The sequence below is a fragment of the Fukomys damarensis genome, unplaced genomic scaffold (assembly GCF_012274545.1).
Source record: "Fukomys damarensis isolate Sample0158 unplaced genomic scaffold, DMR_v1.0_HiC HiC_scaffold_23, whole genome shotgun sequence".
NCBI classification, from domain to species: Eukaryota; Metazoa; Chordata; class Mammalia; order Rodentia; family Bathyergidae; genus Fukomys; species Fukomys damarensis.
Window position 1 is genome coordinate 6,431,787 of NW_022900935.1, and position 17,846 is coordinate 6,449,632.

General features: G+C 48.3%; 1 long non-coding RNA gene across 1 annotated transcript in view; it reads left to right on the top strand.

Annotated features, from left to right (window-relative positions):
• Positions 1 to 11,211, top strand: part of LOC117287357 — a 25,849-nt gene extending 14,638 nt beyond the window's left edge. The window contains exon 3 of the long non-coding RNA XR_004518644.1: positions 11,078 to 11,211. This is a non-coding gene — a long non-coding RNA (uncharacterized LOC117287357). The remainder of the gene's footprint in view (positions 1 to 11,077) is intronic.
• The last annotated feature ends 6,635 nt before the right edge of the window (positions 11,212 to 17,846 follow it).

Below are 17,846 nucleotides of genomic sequence, written 5' to 3' on the forward strand. Positions count from 1 at the left end.
GCGGGAGGAGAGGGAGGAGAGGAGCGTTCTGGCCCGCTGACAGCGGCTCTACTCCCACAACTCGCATATGTCGGATTCCGAAGCAGGGAAGTGTGTCCAACACACCCAATGCAAAGACAGGTTGTTGAATATTTTTTCTCTCATCACTAAAAAGGATTCCCTGCTGGGTGCAATCAAGATCCATAAACTCGCGGCTCGAGTCGGTGTGAAAGCAGCGCTCAGCCCAGACTCCCTCGCTGGCGCTAAATGTAGGCTCCGGGCGGGCGGGCGGAGATGCGCAGACATCCGCTAGCAGTCTGGCCTTGCGACCGGCAGTTCCCGGCACATTAGGCAGTGCGCTTATTTTTGGGCTACGCTTCGGTGGATTAACTTTTCAGTGTAAAGTTTCCAAGCGCAGGCATCGTCCCCGGGGCGCAGCCCCCTCCCCTTTCAGCTGGCACCGAGCTTTTCAGAGCCAGAGGCAAGGGGAGCTGGCTGGCAGGATGCTCAGCTACCCCAGGGGTCATGGAAGGAGGGCGGGCAGCTCCCAGCCCGCCCCTGGCAGTCAGGACAGATGCCCAGCTTGCTGCCCCATCCTGCCCCAGAGTGCACCAGACGCCCAGTGCCTCTTTTCTTTCCAGGCTGAGGCTCTGAGCTGGGTGGCTTTGGAGGCCTTGCACCAGTCCATCTGGGGGCTGGTCCTGGGGTGGAGCCTCCCTGCTTCTGCTGGTGGTGGAAGGCCCAGGATCTTCCCCTGGCTTCCTCCCTGGGCCTCCGGGGACTGGAAGCAGGAACGCATCTTGGAAGTTGGAAAGCTGCTGTTCATGATAAAGACAAGAAGCCTTCTTAGTCTTCTGAGATGCCTTGCACCACTTCTTGGGTAGGGAGACTGAGGCAGGGGTTTGGTGAAGCCTCGGAAAGCCTTGGAGCAGTGAGGAGAGTAGAGCGAGAACTCCAGGGAGAGCAGAGATGTCGGATCCCAGGCTCCTCTGATGCCCTGGGGAGGGAACAGGTAAGGGTTCTTGCAGACACCCAGTGCCCCCGCTTCCCTTTCCCCTCCACACATTCAGTGACCGTCCACTGGGTGCTTCCACAGCCAGCGATTTAAAATTCCCATGAATTATTAAAAAGCAGTTAAAATGTCACCTCCAAAAAAGCCCTTTTCTTCCCCAACATACCGTTGTTCTGGGGGCACGCAGTGTGTCATGTACGGTCCAAGTGAGCTGCAGAAAGAGCAGGCAAAGTGAGGGCAGTGCCACGAGTGTGCTGAGGTTTGGCTGGGTGTAGGTTATTTACTCACTCATTTATCCAAACGGACCATTGGTGCTGACTGTGGACAAGTTCCTGGGGGGGGGCGGTGACATGCCGTTCACCCAATTATTCATTTGTGTGCACTCCCAGCGTGCCAGGCACTGTGTCTGGGTACAGAGTCTAAGCATGTGCCCTTTGAGCAGAAAGCAGAGTGAGAGAAAGTCTGGAAAGGAGAAAAGGGACTCTGGAAGGGGCTACACAGGGGGCCTTGGGAGACGGTGTCCCGGCCTGGCGCTGAACCAGTGCTGAGTGAGGGCTGAGAGAGCTGTCCCCTCCCAGGCCTGTGCTCCTTCAGGCTTTCCATCCACTTGCAGAGCAGGTGGCCACGAACTTACACCAAAGCAAAAACAAATGATGCGAAAGAGGAAACGGTGAGGTAGTTTGGGGGCGCCTTGGAAAGAAAAAAAGCCTTTCTCCTCACTCATAAATCATAAATCACTCTCCCAAACCCCTCCCCCCGGGAGATCAGCACATTACAAAGACAGGTTGTTGAATATTTTCTCTCTCATCACTAAGAAGGCCTCCCTGCTGGGTGTAATCAAGAACCATAAACTCGCCTCGCAAGGAGTTGGTGTGAATCGAGCCCCACTCCACTCACCTTGGTTCAGACACGCGCCGGCCGGCTGACAACACGAGCCGCTCTCCCAGATGTGTTTGAAGGGGCCAGAGCAAGGAGGGGCTGGGCTCCGGAAGTCTCCACCACCGGCTTGGTAATGATCAGGCCTGGAATTCCGGACACCTCTCCAGAAAGGTCAGGAAGGAGAGAAATCGATGCCTGCAGACAACAAGTCAGGGCATTGACAAGTGGCACAGGCATGTGCTGTGGCCCCCACCCCGTGTCCCAAGGTCCCCGGGGAGAGGCGACAGGGGTCAGGATGGCCTCTCAGACCTGGTGTTTTTTTTTTTTTAATGGGCTGCCTGATCAGATGGAGCATCTTCTCTCTGTTTTTCAGAATTGTCCTTCTCAAGGTAGAAGAGGACAGGGACCTGGTGTTGCTCCGGAGGGCTGGGCTGGGCTGGAAGGTGGGGGTCACTGAAATGAGACAGGCGAATGAGAGAGAAAGAGGGAGGTATCCGAGAAGCTGGGCTGCTCACCACTAAGGGGGCCAGTCTGCTCTTTGTCTGGAAATCTACCAGCAGAACTCGAGCAGTCCAGAGGCAGAGTTGGGGGAGAATCTGTCCCATTTGCCTGGACTTCCTGCTTCAGACCCTTTTAAATGTCATGACTACTGCCTAGACTTCTGGGTCAGATCATGCCTGCCCCTGACTCAAGAATTGCCCCCAATATTTCATTCAAAATGTACCCCACTTCTGCCAGCCAGCAAACTCCTGGATAGCCAAGCCATTTCCAAATGCACCTTATAGTTTCCTTTCTCGGGGCCTCTGTGTTTACCACCACCTCCTCCAGGCCTGCCCTTTCTGCTAACTCTTTCTAGTGATCTCCTACCTGACTTTCAAGGCTCAATGGAAAGGTTCCTTCTTCTGAGGAGCCCTCCCTGACCAGGTAGAGATAATTTGTTCTTCCTGGACAATTGTGCAATTCAAGCCTTCACATCCTATATTGTGGTGGTTTATGCCAGTCCCCTGCTCTTCTCTGGGCAGGTGCTTCACCCCCATGGCTAGGAGTGGCCTGATTCAGTCTACGTGCCCAAGGCCCATACCTACTCTGTTGAGATGAACAAAAACAGAAATTTCATCACCAAGTTTCAATCCCAAGCTCTGTCTGCACCTGCCTCCTGAGTACCTGATTGGGACCCTGGTTTCCACACATCAGTCAGTAGTGGGCCTGTCTTCCTGTCCGTGCTGCCTTCCCTTCTTCATCCACTCCATCATGTAGGAGCTCCTTGTGGGCAGGCTGAGCTCTGCTTCCTCTTTGAAAGTCAAAATGCCAAGTGGGCTCCGGTAAGGATGAGTGGGGCTGAGTTTGAACTTTGCTCAGGTGCAGTCTGGAAACCACAGGGCTCTCTCTGCACAGATGTGGTTGCAGCTTCCCAGGGAGGGGCTGAGGAAGTCCCTGTGTGGGGTTCAAATGCTGTGACTTCATGGGATTGGAAGGATCTCTCCATTCAAGTTCAGTGGGGACACAACCCCAGGACCTGCAGGCTTGTTCTCTGGCTGGGCCCTTGGCACAGGGTGCTTGGATCTATACCAGCTGGTGGTGGGCTCTGTTTCTAAGCTGCCAAATATTGTAGCTCTCCAGGAGACGGGAGGGCAGTGCTATCTCACTGCTGCCTCCTCACCTCTCCTGGGAGCCTGGGCACTGGAACATAGGTAAAGCGAGTGCTTCCTTCCAGGCAGAGAGCACGCTGTTCTCCCGCCTTTGCAGGGGCCATGGAGATATTGCCCACTAGCTTCAAGGCTCTCATAACTCTTTCAAGACAATCACTTTATTTATATGAGTTTGTTTTAAAAAACCCACAGACGATCCACCCAGGGACCTCTCTGACCGCCTTGGCTTGATTCTGTCCTATCCTCTGAGTCCATAACTCTTAGTCTTTTGATTCTCCCAGTCCACAAACTATAAAAATCTTATTTCTATAAGGTCTTTTATGGTTACCAAGATAGTCAATAGTGTCATTTTCATTCATATCATTCTGCAGGGAAGTTAGAGGAAATGAACCAGACAGAGGAGAGCTATAAATAAGGTTCAGCTACACAGGGCCCCAAGCGGATCCCACTGCGTTCTTTTAAAACTACTCATGCACAGAATACACACACACATACACACACCACATACACAAATGGACACAAACACACCCACGTATGCCTGTGCATGCCTACAGACAGGTGTACACAAGCTCTTCTATGCACACACACACACACACACACTTGATTGCACAATTTGGCAATGTTAATACAAAGCCCTCCCTGGAATTTGCCTGTCTTTGAAGGACTGAGAGCAGGCAATGGCACTTGCTGAGGCAGGATGGGGGGAGAGAAGTAGGCAGCCCAGAGAACGCATTCCAAAGCCATGAAATGCAGGTTTGGGCATCCAGCCACCCGTGAGCTCATGTGTGGGGAGCTCCAGAATCCCCGCCAACACAGGAGTCTGAAATCTTGGACTGAGTGGCAGGGGCAGCCCCACAGCCAGTGCTGGGAATGCCCAGACAACGCTCCTGCTCCCTCTGACAGGCTGTTGGTGTCATCTGAGGGCCAACCCCTCAATCCTGGAGATGAGTGCAGCAGCTTCATGGTTCTGGTTTATGCCTAGCTGCCACCTACCTGAAGTTGCCCGTAAGCCCTGTGGCTGAAGGCTTTGCCCTTAGCACAGGACCCTGGAGCAGAAAGCAGGAATTCTTGGGCACTGTGTGGTCCAGGCGGTGAGGCAGAGAGAGAGAGCTGGAAATCTGGGGGGTGCAGAAGAGGAGGGTGTTCAGATTGGACCACACAAAGATGGAGGGAGCAGGCCTGTGGGGAAGACTGCAATACTTCCCTGGGGTGAATGCACTCAGGACTCCATCCTGCCTTGGGGAACAGGGGGGCAGAGCAGCCCAGCGGTGGGGAGGAGAAGGGACTGTGTGGCTAGAGAGAGGAAATCTGGGCTCGCTGACCAGGGTGGAAAGGAAAGCATAGCCCGGGTTTCGGTGCTGACTCTACACCCTCCAATCTCTGGGTTTCTGTGCCCCAGTGAATCATGAAGAGGAAGAGCTGTCAATCCCCTTGTAGTTTTGGAACTACAGGTGGACTAGTTCCGTGTCAGGGCCCCAGGGAAGTTGTAGCTTCTTAGTTTTTCCCATCTGTAAAATGGGGACAATGATTTTTGACTGTTGGCAGCATTCCAAGGATGCTGTTGCCGGGGACTGGGCAGAAGTCCAGGAAAATGGATGAGCTTATTTGGAAACTTGTGGGTGTGGGACTTGTAACGGATGCAACCCATCAGGGTGCCAGGACCCTGAGAAGCCCCTGCCCCCAGCTTCCTCCTCCCTCCTCACTACTTAGCATGCCTTCTCACCCCCAACATGGAAGAGCAGAAATGCAGCCCAGGGCTCTGAGCTCAAGGCCTTGGAATTCCTCTAACCCACCCCCTCCTTCAAGGGAACTATTAATTGTAATTTAAGCCTCCCAAGTTAAAAGCAGCGTGCAGCTTTAAGGATTCTTTCATCCCAATTACACATCGTTTCTGGCTGCACTTTAGTGCCAGGCTTTTATCTGTTGTTCTGGGGAATCACTTATCGGCCAGAGCAGCATACTCCACACAGATTTCTCCCTGATTATGTTTAATGGCAAATGGAGAGTTAACTCTCCTCCCTCCCGGAGCTGTGTAGACAGTTTTCCCAGTGCAGCCAGAAAGAAGCCCCGGGAAGCAGGAGGGCATGACATGGGAGAGCTGCAGGGACTTCTGCGACCTGGCACCCTTCAGGGAGGGTTTCAAGGGGAGCTGTATGGCTCAGGGTGACTAGAAGGGCAAATTTTGCCCTCACCCTCTTGGTGACCCAAAGGCTTCGTTAAAAGTGCTGATGGCAGCTACTTGTTTATTCTACACCTCTGTCACTGTGAGAGTCAGCTGTCGCCTGGCCCCAGTTCCTCACAGGTGCACAGCTGCTGGACCTGCACGGCCACATCTGTGCTCACACACTTGCATGTCCTTACAGCCCTTACCTCATGCACGGGCACATCTCTCTGTGTACAGACTCCCTGCTCTGACTGCTGGGTGTACTCTTGCCTCCACCCCAAGTAGGCACAGCATTGGACCCTTTTTCATCCTCTCACATAGCCTCCCGTCTGTCTGTCTGTGATTCACAGAATTAGGAGGTCACAGGAGCTTGGAGGAGGTCTTGGACTATCAGGTGATGGGATCAGAGTATCAGTCAGGCCTCTGTGCCATCAGACCGCACTCTAGTGTCGCCTCTATGCCCCTGAGCCACGTTAGTCACACCCAATTGGATGTACCTTGTCTCAGAGCTGGGCTGACTGCTCAGTCCTGTGAATGTTACTCTGTAAATCTCCAACTGAACGGGTCCAAAGCAAAGCTCCTGGTCTCCCCCGAACCTGCTTCCCCTGTAGTCTTCCCCTGTTTCAGCTCTTGGACTAAAGACCTTTGGGGTCATTGTCAACTCCTCTCTTATGTTCACGTCCCACACTCAGTCTGTCTGCATATCCTGTAGCTGTACATTAAAAATACATCCCGAATCCGCTCACTTCTTACTACACTACCCCAGTGTCACCACCCTGATCAACACCACCAAGATCCCTGCTGGGTTTATGGCAATGACATCCAGAAATGTCTCCCCGCTTCTTCCCTCCCCTTCTACACAGCGGCTCAAATTTCAAAGTCAGATCATGTCCTCTGCTCCTTTCAGACAAAACACTGAGGAGCTCACAGTGGCCTGCACGTTCTTATGTGCTTTGTTTCTCTTTACCTCATTGCACTGCTGACTTTTCCTATTCTTTTCCTTTTAATACTGTTCTCTCCCACTGGCTTCCTTGCTGTTCCTTTTGCTTACAATACATTTCCAGTTGTCACTTGGATCCTCCCTTACCTCCATCTTCAAGTCTTTGCTGAAACGTGATTTCTTAATGAGATCACCTTAAATATCCTATTTGATTCTACGGCCTGTTACCTCTTTAGGCCCTGACTTTCCAATCCCCCTTACATGGCTGCTTTTTTTTTTTTTTCCTCAGAAAATATATACTTCCTGTCACAGGTTGGGTGTCTTGGGAAACATTCTGATGCGGACTTTTTCTGGCAGAAAGTTCACTGAGGAAGGCTCTCAGATCAAGACCTGTGGGGAGTGGAGGAAGCAGTACTGGGCAGAGGGAAGAGTTGAAGTGTGATGTAGTCACGACAAAGGCCTCAGCCAGCCACAAGGGCAGCCATGAGCTGGACCGACTTTCAGAGTTGCGCTGCATTATGGAGAGGGGGCTTGGGGTCTTAAGAACCTGGATGTGGGCTGCTCCTTGGGCAGGGGAGTGACCTCAGGTGGAGCAGTTGTCCTCCAAGGAGACAACTCCGGAGAGGGGTCGGTTGAATGCCATGGGCCATCAGCGCTTCCAGGAGTCAGGGGAAGGAGTACCTCAGTTTGGAAGTGAGAGCTGGGTGCCATATCTCAGCACTGCCTCTCTTCCCTTACAGCAACGAGCAAATGCCAATGTATTGTATTTGCCTGCTCTCCATCTCTCCTGCTAGACAAGGAGACTCATGAGGGAAAGTCTCTGTGGACAAAGCTTCCTGATGTTTCTTGAGTGCCTGGGCGAGTAGACTCTTCATCAGTACTCGCTGGATGAATGAGTGGACCTACCCATTTCTCCATGTCTCCCTTCTCTCCATCGTCAGCCTTGTCGGACTCCCAATCCCAGTTTTGCCACTGACAAGTTGTGCAGTCGTGGAAAAGTTGTTTAACTTTTGACCCTTTGCTTCTTCACCTGTACAATGAGGTAGCAGAGGTACCCATCTTAGAGTCTGGGGAGGATTCAAGAGCTATCCTTGTAAAGCACTTGACAGGCACCCGGGGAAAAGAAAACTGGTCCTCAGTACTGTTGATAGTATTATCGTCTTGGGCTCTCTTTGTTTTGGGTTGCTTCTAGGATTCTTATCGGAATTAAAGACAAAGCCTACACTCTAGCTGGGGTACCTTGGCCTTCCAGATGTACAGGGAGAGGTAGCCTACAGAAGCCTGACCTGCAGGGGTCAGTTGTTGGCTAATCAGGCTAGAGATCTGCTCACAAGCCTGTTGCTGTGATTCTTGCCTTGGGAAATCTCAGTGTATTCCTGTGTGCGTCTATGTGTCTGTGCACGTGTTTGTGTGGAGAAAATGCAAGCTATACTCAAACTGTATGTTCCTAAAGGATAACTTACCCTAAACACTAGGTCTGTATAAGAAGTCAACCATCTGTGGGACCTAGAGAGGTCAAGAGGGTCACCTTGCTTTCTGTTCGCTCTTTTCCTCTTACATGAGCTTCTCTTCCACTGATGCCCTGAATGAACTTATTTCTCAATCTCCAGCAACTTCCTTGTCAAATCCAGTGAATGGATGCATACTTGAGTTTGGCAACAGTTCAGGTTACCACTCTTCATCTGGAGTTTCCTAATATTGGGAATAATGTATGCTGTGGTTTTGTCCCTAGGTTTCCTCTCAGAGGGACTCATTGAGGCCTTCAATTCTTGCAGCCCGTGAAAGGATTAGTGGCCCACAATATCCAGTAGTCTGTTCCCGTGAACTTCCTTCGGCCAAACAGAACTGCCTCTTGCAAGGGTCCACTTCCTGGAATTAAGTGATTACTTTTGCCTTATTTGGGGACACTTCTAACAGGGCCAAACCCGCTTTAGAACTTCCCACAGGATTAAGATCTCTGTTACAAATGCATCCAGGTTCAATTTCTCCCTCTGCCCAGTACAGCTTTGCTTTCTCTTTTACGAATGTTGTTCCTGAGATCACTATGCAGTAAGTCCTCTGCATGCAAATCTCCATCTTTGATCTATTTCTAGGGAACCTGACCCACTACTACAGTTGGTGCTAAGAGTGGTTCCTAGGAAACAGACTCTAAAATGGGATTTTGGAGCTGGATTATCCACGGGCCTGTTGGTAATGAGAGCTGTCACTGGGGATGTGGGTGGAGGTACTAATGGCCCCTGACTTGCTCTAGAAGTGCAACTGTTAGAACTTTCTTTTCACTGCCTTGAAGTGGGGTAGGATACCAGTGGGGAGGAAGGTACTGTGAGTGTAGCCTCTCAAACATATAGAGGTTTAGAGGAAGTAGTAATTATAAAGACAATGGAATTAAGTGATTGTTGCTGGGGGCAGTCAGTGGATTGGAAAAAAGACAACGAAAGGCAAAGGGTGATCATTCACCACTTTAAGGTGAATCCCGAAAGCCAGAGGGCTTCCTTGTCATTAGTAAAGAGACTTTCTCCTATAGCTGGAAGGCAGAAAAAACCGGGATTTGGCCCAGTAGTGAATATAAGGGTAGCAGATTTTCAAGAAAAATCGAATTCTCATTGTTGCAAGTCAGATGTGCTTTGATTGTTCAGGGCTTGACTGGGGACCCTGACACTTGGGACAGGGATGTTTGGATTGATTACCTTGAATACCTTGAAACCCTAGGTCACCCTGACCCTCAGAGGCAGCAGAATGTCTTTTGCCCTCCTGTGAGAAGCTAGAGGTTTCTCAAATTTAAAGATGAGACAAAGGCTTCTACCTCAGAAGATGCCAGGCAGTGGGTGCCCCCCCACCTGTGGCACATCCATCTTCCTGCCCCAGGGTTGTCTCCCAGTCCACTTCCAGCCGTGAGGTCAATAACTCGGGTAAGTTGCAAGATAACCTGGTTGCCAAGGGAAGTCGTCACTGTAGGACACAGCCAGGAGTGAACTTTATTTCTTGCAGCATTGATAGGCTCTCTGCCTCTAGTCTTACTTTGCAGGTCCATCTTGCGCATCATTGTCAGAGGAATCTTTTAAAACAGATATCAGTCTCTGCCTTGCTTAGAACACTTCAGTAGCTCCCTGTTGCCTCAGGATAAAATCTACTTTTCTTGGCTGGGTGTTGCTTCATCTCTTGCCTCATTTTCTGTGTGTGCTTTTCCTGTTTGCCATCACCTTTGCTTTTCCTGTTTCCTTTGCCTGGAAACTCTCTTCCCTTCTTCACCTTGCCAGCCGCTTCTCTGTCTCAGTTGAGGTGCCATGGGCTCACCCCCACATGGGGACGTTGTGTTCTCTTGCCTGGCCCCTCTTCAGGGCACATCTATCCTCAGTTACCAAGAATGCCAGCTGCCAAGGGCTCACAGCCGCATCCTCCATGGGGACTGTCTGCAGCTGCAGGCACGACCTTCCCTAAAGTGACGACCTGTCCCCAGCTAATGACGGCCAGGGAGAGGGTTTCAAGGCTGGTCCTCTTGCTTCACCTGGCTTCAACCCCAGGCTTCCTTCTCAGCTTCAGCGCCTCTCACAGGACTGTCCGAAGCCTGAGTTACAATCACAGCACTGGTCTCATTTTAGCTTCCTCATTTCTTCGTTAAAGGTTTTTTCATTAACATGTAATAATTGTACATATTTATGGGATATAGTAGAACATTTTAACACAGGGATATCCTGTGTGCCAGTTCAACCAGGGGAATTAGTATTTCCATCACCTTAGCGTTTCTTTGAGCTTGGGGTGCTTCAGCATCTCTCTTCCTGTTCTTGGTAAAATATGTAATGTTACTGTAAACTACAGTCCCGCGCTGTGCTGTGAAACCCCAGGACTTGTTCCTTCAGTCTAACTATGTTTTGGTATTGGTATCCATCCTCCACCTCTCCACCCTATCCCTACTCTTCTAAGCCTCTGGTAATCATGAAATCACGATCCTAATTTTGATTAATTTTGTTTCTAGCTTTCTCACTTATTTATAACTGTGTAGCGCTCTCCACAACACCTCTCCTGTCCCGATATAATCCATGCAACTCTGCTTCAAAGACTGTTTCCAGAGAATCCAAGCTAAAGACACCCGCCCCCTAATCTGGTACTGGGGATTGAACCCAAGACCTTTGAGCTGAACCACATCCCCAGTTCTTTAAAAATGTTTGTTTTGTTTTGTTTTGACACATCGTTTTGCTATATCAATGAATTGCCCAGGTTGAGCTGGAACTTGTGATCCTCCTGCCTCAGTCTCGCAGAGTGAGGGGATTAACAGATGTGTGCCACCCCAACTGGCTTACACATTTTTGGGTGTTCTCAGATATTCCTTCCTTGGGTTTTCTCAGGACCATGCATACGTATCTGATCATGCACGTTTTCCAGTTATGTGTTGCTGTCTAACAAGCCATTCTTATGCTCAGTGACTTTAACGATTGATTTTTCTTTATATTTTATAGGTTGGTTGGCCCCAACGGGGCAGTTCTGCACCATCTGGTGGAGTATAGGTCACTCATGCGGCTGCCCTCAACTGGGAGCTACCTGCAGCTGCAACACTTGAGATGGCCACTCGCCCTCCAGAGCTTCTGCCCACCCGGCCTCTGACCATTCAGTCTTCTGGCTTTGACTTCCTCATGTCATGGCAGTCGGGCTCCAAGAAGACAGAAGTGGAAGTGGTCCTTCCCTTTACGGCTTGGACTTCACTTCCGCCAGACACTGTTGGTCAGAGCAGATCACAGGCCTAATGATCCAAGGGGAGGGGGACTAGGCTGTCTGTATCTGTTTCTAGGGATGAAGGGGAGAGCTCGATGACCATTGGACGCTGTCTGTCTCCCACAGTATGTGGCAGTCATGCAGTGAGCTCCTGGAGGGGAAGGATCCAGCTACCTCTACTCTCTCCAAGCCCAGGCTGTCAGAGATTTCACGGTACAGTGTGAACTCCAGCCCCAGTATTCCTCATACTAGAACGTTGGGCTGAGAGAAGGGTAGAGAGGTGGTGGAGTCAAGCCCAAGCTGTCAGCTGCCTCTGTTGGGACTCTTGAATGTCAAGTTAGTGCATCTAAATGCTGTCTGGAAGTCTTTTTCTGGGCATAGGTTATGCTCCCTGGGGCATGATGGGCACATTTCATTGAGCCACATGGTTACACAGAGCCGTGGATCCAAACACAGACTTAATAATTAAAGCCTGTCTCTTCTCTCTCTTGTCATTGTACATTTAGAGCATGTGGAAGTCATTAGTGTTGTTTGTCAAATATTTCTGGCTGTGCACCTGCTGAACACATGGCAGGATTGCACTTCTTGGCCCTCTTGTGGTTGGGTGCAGCCTTGTGATGAATTCTGGCCAATGAGTTGTGAATGGAAGTGACTTGTGCCTTTTATGGGCATTTAGTGGCTTGGTGAAGCCTCCGGAGCTCTCTTTCCCTCTGCTTTTGTGCTGGCCGTGTTGGAGATGGTATCTGCTCCACTGAGCCAATGAAGACACGAGAAGCAGAGCCTCCCTCATTCAACCCATGATGTGCAAATGGCAAGTGAGCAATAATCTTTTTGTTTGGTTTTGTTTTAAGCCACTAATTTTAAGGAGTGGTTTATTATGGTAGCTTGACCTCATCTTTCCCGTCTGATACAAGGGTCTTGGCTTAACCCAGGCTGAGCTCATCTTGGTAACCAGTGGATCCAGAGTGGCATAGGGGTGGGCGTGGAGGAAAGTGTGTACCTTTGGAAAGAAGAGGTTGCAGTAAATGTTAAGGTGAGGATTCTACACACAGGCCACACAATATAAGCAACTCATATATTAACGCATTGAGAGTTACAAAAGCTTAGTATTGAAATGGAAAGGACTAAATATTCAGAGAAGTGGGAGTATTAAAAAAAATTCCTGCCCCTTCCTGCTATGTGTAATTTGCCTCCTTGTGAGGGTCCCCTCATTCACTGCTGGGGATTTGAGTAGTTGTCTTAAAGGCAAGTGATTTGAATGCCCAGGCATTTGCATATGGGCTTTCCTTCTGTTGCTTTCTTTATTCTAGCTCAGTGGCGCTCTAACTTTAGTGTGCCTAAAAATTTCTTTCATGGCTGTATAAACAAACCCATGGATACTGTACTTTGTGACTGGTTTCAGGGTTTTTCAAGGGTACTTTTGACGACATGCAATTCTTGTCCTAGGCACAGACTTCCAATCTACCCCCGATGTATGATGAGATTCCATTGTTCCAACCAAAAGAACCTTGCAATTTTTATGAGATGCTGAGAGCTCAAGATGTCGGTGGCAGCTCCTCTTAGCCCATTATCCACCTATCGCCCGAGTCCTTTCGGTCTTACACCCACAGTATAAGCCTCCATCGTCTTTTTCCTGGATTCCCACGAAGGGCTCCCAACTCATCGTTTTGCTTCTGTTCCTCTTCCCCCAGTCCATTGTCCACATCACAGCCAAAGTGAGCCCTTCCAGACACCAATCTGGGCATGTTGCTTCCCCAGTGTAAATCCCGTCAGTCCTCCTTCCCTGGATTGCTCTTACTGGGAAGACCAGTACTGTACCGTATCTCTGAGGCCTCAGGGCTTGGCTTCACCTGCCTCTCCAGCCTCGTGTCGTGCAGACTCTCCTTTGGCCTCTCTCGTCTCTGCTGACCTTTCGCTTCCACCAACATGTTCATGTCCCTATCCCCCACTCAGCGCCCTGGCACCTGTTGTAGCGTCTGCTGGGAGCGTTCTCCGCCTGCCCTTCTCTCTTTGCCTGGTTAACTCCTACTCATGCTTCAGATGTCAGTTCAAATGTTGCATCTTCAGAGAAGCATTTAAGCCAGCTTATTCTTTATTTGCTCTCATAGAATGTGTTGCTTTCCTTCAGAATATTTATGCCAGTTTGTAATTATACACTAATTTGTTTGATTATCTGATGAACACTTGTTTCTTCCACTAGAATGTAAGCCCTAGGAGAGCAGGGGCCGTGACTTCCTTGTTACTCTTGTATTCTCAGCACACGCAGCGTAGGTTTGCTGCATGAATGATGGGATGGTACAGGTAGTGGTTCAGTGGCGGTGACAGTTGCGGCTGCACCTGATAACAGCAATGGCATATCCATTTCTCTCTGTTTGGAGCTATTGTTTGTTCTAAATTTTACCTTGAGCTTCTGTGGCCTGGGAAATAAAAAAATTATTGCCAGATACAAAAACAAAACCCTAGGGGCTGGGGATTTAGCTCATTGTTTCCTCCGCCTGCCTTCTGCCTCGCAGAGGCGAGATCCCGAGTTTGATCCCCGGTACCAAAACAAAACAAAAACAAAACCCTGGAATTAGACAAGACTCAGGGTGTTAGAGAGGTTGAATTGGGCCCAGAACCTGGCCTCCAGATTCTAGTCGTAGAGTTCTTCCTCAGAACCCATACCACTTTCTAGTCTGTGCTTTGACAAACAGATGTCCCCTGAAGGCTCCTGTGTGAATTATTTGTGGGGAAAGGTACCACCTCTTACCTCTCTTCTTTTGTTCCTTTTCAGCTTTTTCTTCTTTATCCTCTGATTTAAAAAAATTTTTGATATAAGAAGAGCATAGCGGCGGGGAGTCTACGGCTCTACCCCCCTGAATGCACCCAATCTCGTCTGATCGCGGATGCTAAGCAGGGTCGGGCCTGGTTTGTACTTGGATAGGAAGAAGAGCATAGGGGAGACTTTAAAAAGTCTTGATGAGGGAACAAGAAGAAACTGAGCTGAGCACAGCCTTGCTGTGCCTGTGGAGTCAGTGAAGTCCCATAGGTGTTATGAAGGTAGAAGAGCTCAGACTTAGGGAAGTGGATTGATATCAGATTACTTTTGTCTTAGGGCTTTCTGATCATACCTCTGTGGGTAAGGGAGTCAGACTTAGAAAGGAATGACATTCCCACGAGTTTCAATAGTTCTGGGGAGAGGTTCATCCTGGGACAGTGAGGTATGAGGTAAAACCAGCCTTAGGAGAAACTTTCTTCTGTTTCTTAGAGAGTTGGATCAATTTTTTCCGGATTCTAAGACATGGAGGTAATAGAGCATTAAGTTAGTTAATGTTAGGGCAGCTGTTTTAACTGAAAAGCCTTTAACATCTCAGTAGCTTAACAGAATAAATACTTATTTCTGGCTTCCAAAATAAAGGTCCTGATAAGGAATAGCTTTTTTTCCAAGTGGCAGCTAGGGGACCGGGCTCCTTTCATTTTGTGGTGTCCTCAGCATTAAGATGTGAATCTCAAGGTCACCATACAAGTAGGGAGAGGAACTTGGGTCAGATCTCAGCATGGCGTTAGCAGGGAGATCCAGATCCTGCTCTAGGAAGGATCAGCTTATCACTGAAAGAGCTGCATGAATTGCCAATATGTACCAGTAGGAACCAAGAGGCACCTGTAGAAGCAGATGCTGAAGGTTTTGAATTTGTGTAGGGCTGAGGTGGGAACGTAAGCCTGGAGCAGGGGCTTATTGAAGCCAGTGCTAATGTGCTTGCTGCTAGAATATATCCACGGAGCGTGGGGCTGCAGTAAATTAGAGGGTGATGCTGGAATTGCCTTGGGAGAGTATTAGGGAAGGGATCAGAGGATTTAAAGCTTCAACTTGAGACTATGACAAAAGCTGACAGTGTCTTCTATCAGGGTCCAGAGGACACTGCCTTCACTACAGCGGCAGGAATTCACTAGTGCAGGTTGTGCAGCACTACCAAGGAACTCGGTAGTGGGTGTCTTCTAGAGCCAAGGGTTGATGGTAAGAGAAGCTGCCATGGAATTAGATTCTCTGAAGAAAATGGGAATGATGGGCTTCTGTAATAGCAGAGGGCAGGAGCAAGCAGGTAACTGAAGAGAACATAGACTCACCACATAAAACAGTAGAACCAAGTGTCACATAAGAGCCTTATCCCAAAGGTTGTGTTGATAGCTAAGGAGTTAGACATATAGGCAGCCAACAAGGGACAAATCAAGGTTTACAGCAGCTCCCATAACAGAAAATAAGGAATCTTTATCCATTTTGCAGTTCTGAGCCACTTTTCAAACCTAGAGTCCATTTACTGAAGGGAAGGCCAAGTCCCTTTAAGGAAAGACTTGACCATGCCAATTTGATATATAGAATAAACATTTCTCCAACTGTCCCCCAAAGAGATCTATTTTATCAAGCAGCTGTATATTTAGAAAAGAGGGAACTAACTAGAAGAACTCTGAGGGCTGCTGGACAGAAGGTCTGGATTGGGAAATCAAATGCCACAGTAACCCCCATATTAACATTGGGGCCTATTAAAGCTAGGTGGTAAAGGAGCCCTGGCTTAATTCTGTCTTGTAGTGGGTCTAAGAGATCCCCCACACTGATTCTTTGTTTTCTTTTTCTTTTCTAGATTCTGAATATACAATTAGAATAATAATTAGTAGTTGCCAAAACCTTCACATTGATTTCCTTGACTATTATGGTAAGAAGCCCAAGTGTTCCCCTTTCAAAATGTTATCTCTTTGACTAAGATATTAAGTCCAAATCCATGCCATATCTTAGCTGGCTTTGTGGAAATTAGTGCCAGCATCAAAGTTGAAAGATTTTAGGGTTTTCTCCCATCACACTCCCATACAATTCATTGGTTGGGTTCCCAAAAAATCCAGATTGTTCTAAGACAATGATTGAACTATCAAAACAAGTGGTAGTCCCAATTGTAGCTACTGTGTGGATTTGTTATCTTTACTAGAACAGATCAACATAGCCTCCAGCATTTGATATGCAACATTTGATCTTTTCAATTCACATCAGGAAAAAGGATTAGAAGCAGTTTGTATTCACATGGGAAAGACAGCAATATATAGTCACTGTCTTGCCCCAAGGCTATGTTGATTTTCTTGCTCTCTGTTATAATATAATAAAGGGCCTTTGGTTGTCTTGCCAATCCCAAAACATCAGGCTGTTTCACTATTTTGAGGGCATCATTTTCTTTGAACCCAGTGAGCAAGAATTGGCAAATACTTGGATGCCCTACTAAGAGACTTGCTAATGAAGAGGTGGGAGACAAACCCTGCAAAGACTCAGGTTCAACCCATTGCTTTTGGAGGTCTTGATCCTTGACTTTCTCATAGTCATAGTGGCTGGTGGGACTCTTTGTGGTGTTGAGGTTGTAGGTAGGGCTCTAATCAATTTATTGCGTAGCCTAGAAAGTTGCCACTGTTGAATGTGTTCTAGATCAGAAGAAAGTATAGCTGTGACGCTGAGCTGCAGTGTAACCTGTTTGACTTCTAGGGCCACATGAGCTCGTAATACAACGATGTTAGAGATATCTATGGTAGAATCTGACAAGCTGTATTAGGAGACTCCCAGGGAAAATACTTAGAGTTATAGAGCAAGGCTTTGCCTTCTGTGGCAGAAAACTATTGAATGTTTGACAATCAGATCCTGAGTATTACTGCGCCCTCACATAGACCGAACATTGATCACGGATTATCAAGTGACTTTATGGTGAAAGTTGCCCACACTGACCCGTGTTATCATATATGAGTCATAGGCTGGGGAGATGCATTAGCAATCCATTGTATTGTGAGAATTGTATGTTGGAGTCAGATCTGAACAGGTTCAGAGATTCAAGTAAGCACATGCACAGGTGGCTTGGCCACTCATGTTATTTATCTTGGTTGAGCCAACACCTTCTTCTCAGGTCATAGCTATTCCTTGTCAGGAGATTCCCATGGCCAGCAAGTGGAGGAGGAAATATCTATATTAGTTCACAGATGGATCAGTTCAACATATTAGTTATAGAGGGTAAGCGTTTAGAAGGAGTGTTTCATTAGGTAGAGCTTTAAGCTGTGCAGTTTGATTACCAGCTTTTATGAAGGAAGAAGTGGTCTGAGATGAGTTTCTACTTAGACTGTTGGGCAGTCGTGAATTGTTTGGCTAAATGGTCGGGGCCCCGGAAAGAGCTAAATGGATTGGTTAGAGACAGGGAGTGTGGGAATAATGGATGTGGATGACCCTACAGGAAAGGAAACAAAATTTTAATAAATTTTTTGTCTCAATGCTTATCAAAGAGCATCTAGTATAGAAGATGCATTAAACAATAAGGGGAAAGGAATGGATAGGACTTGTTATTGGATGTTACCTAGCCTTGTTTCTCAGCCATCCTATGCATGCACAATGGTACCAGGTAAAATATAACATAGTAACAGTGGAAATTATGCATAGGCCCAACAACATGAGCTCCTTTTCACTAAGGGTGATCTAGTTAACACAACCACAAAGTGTATGTCCAGCCACCAGTCAAAATG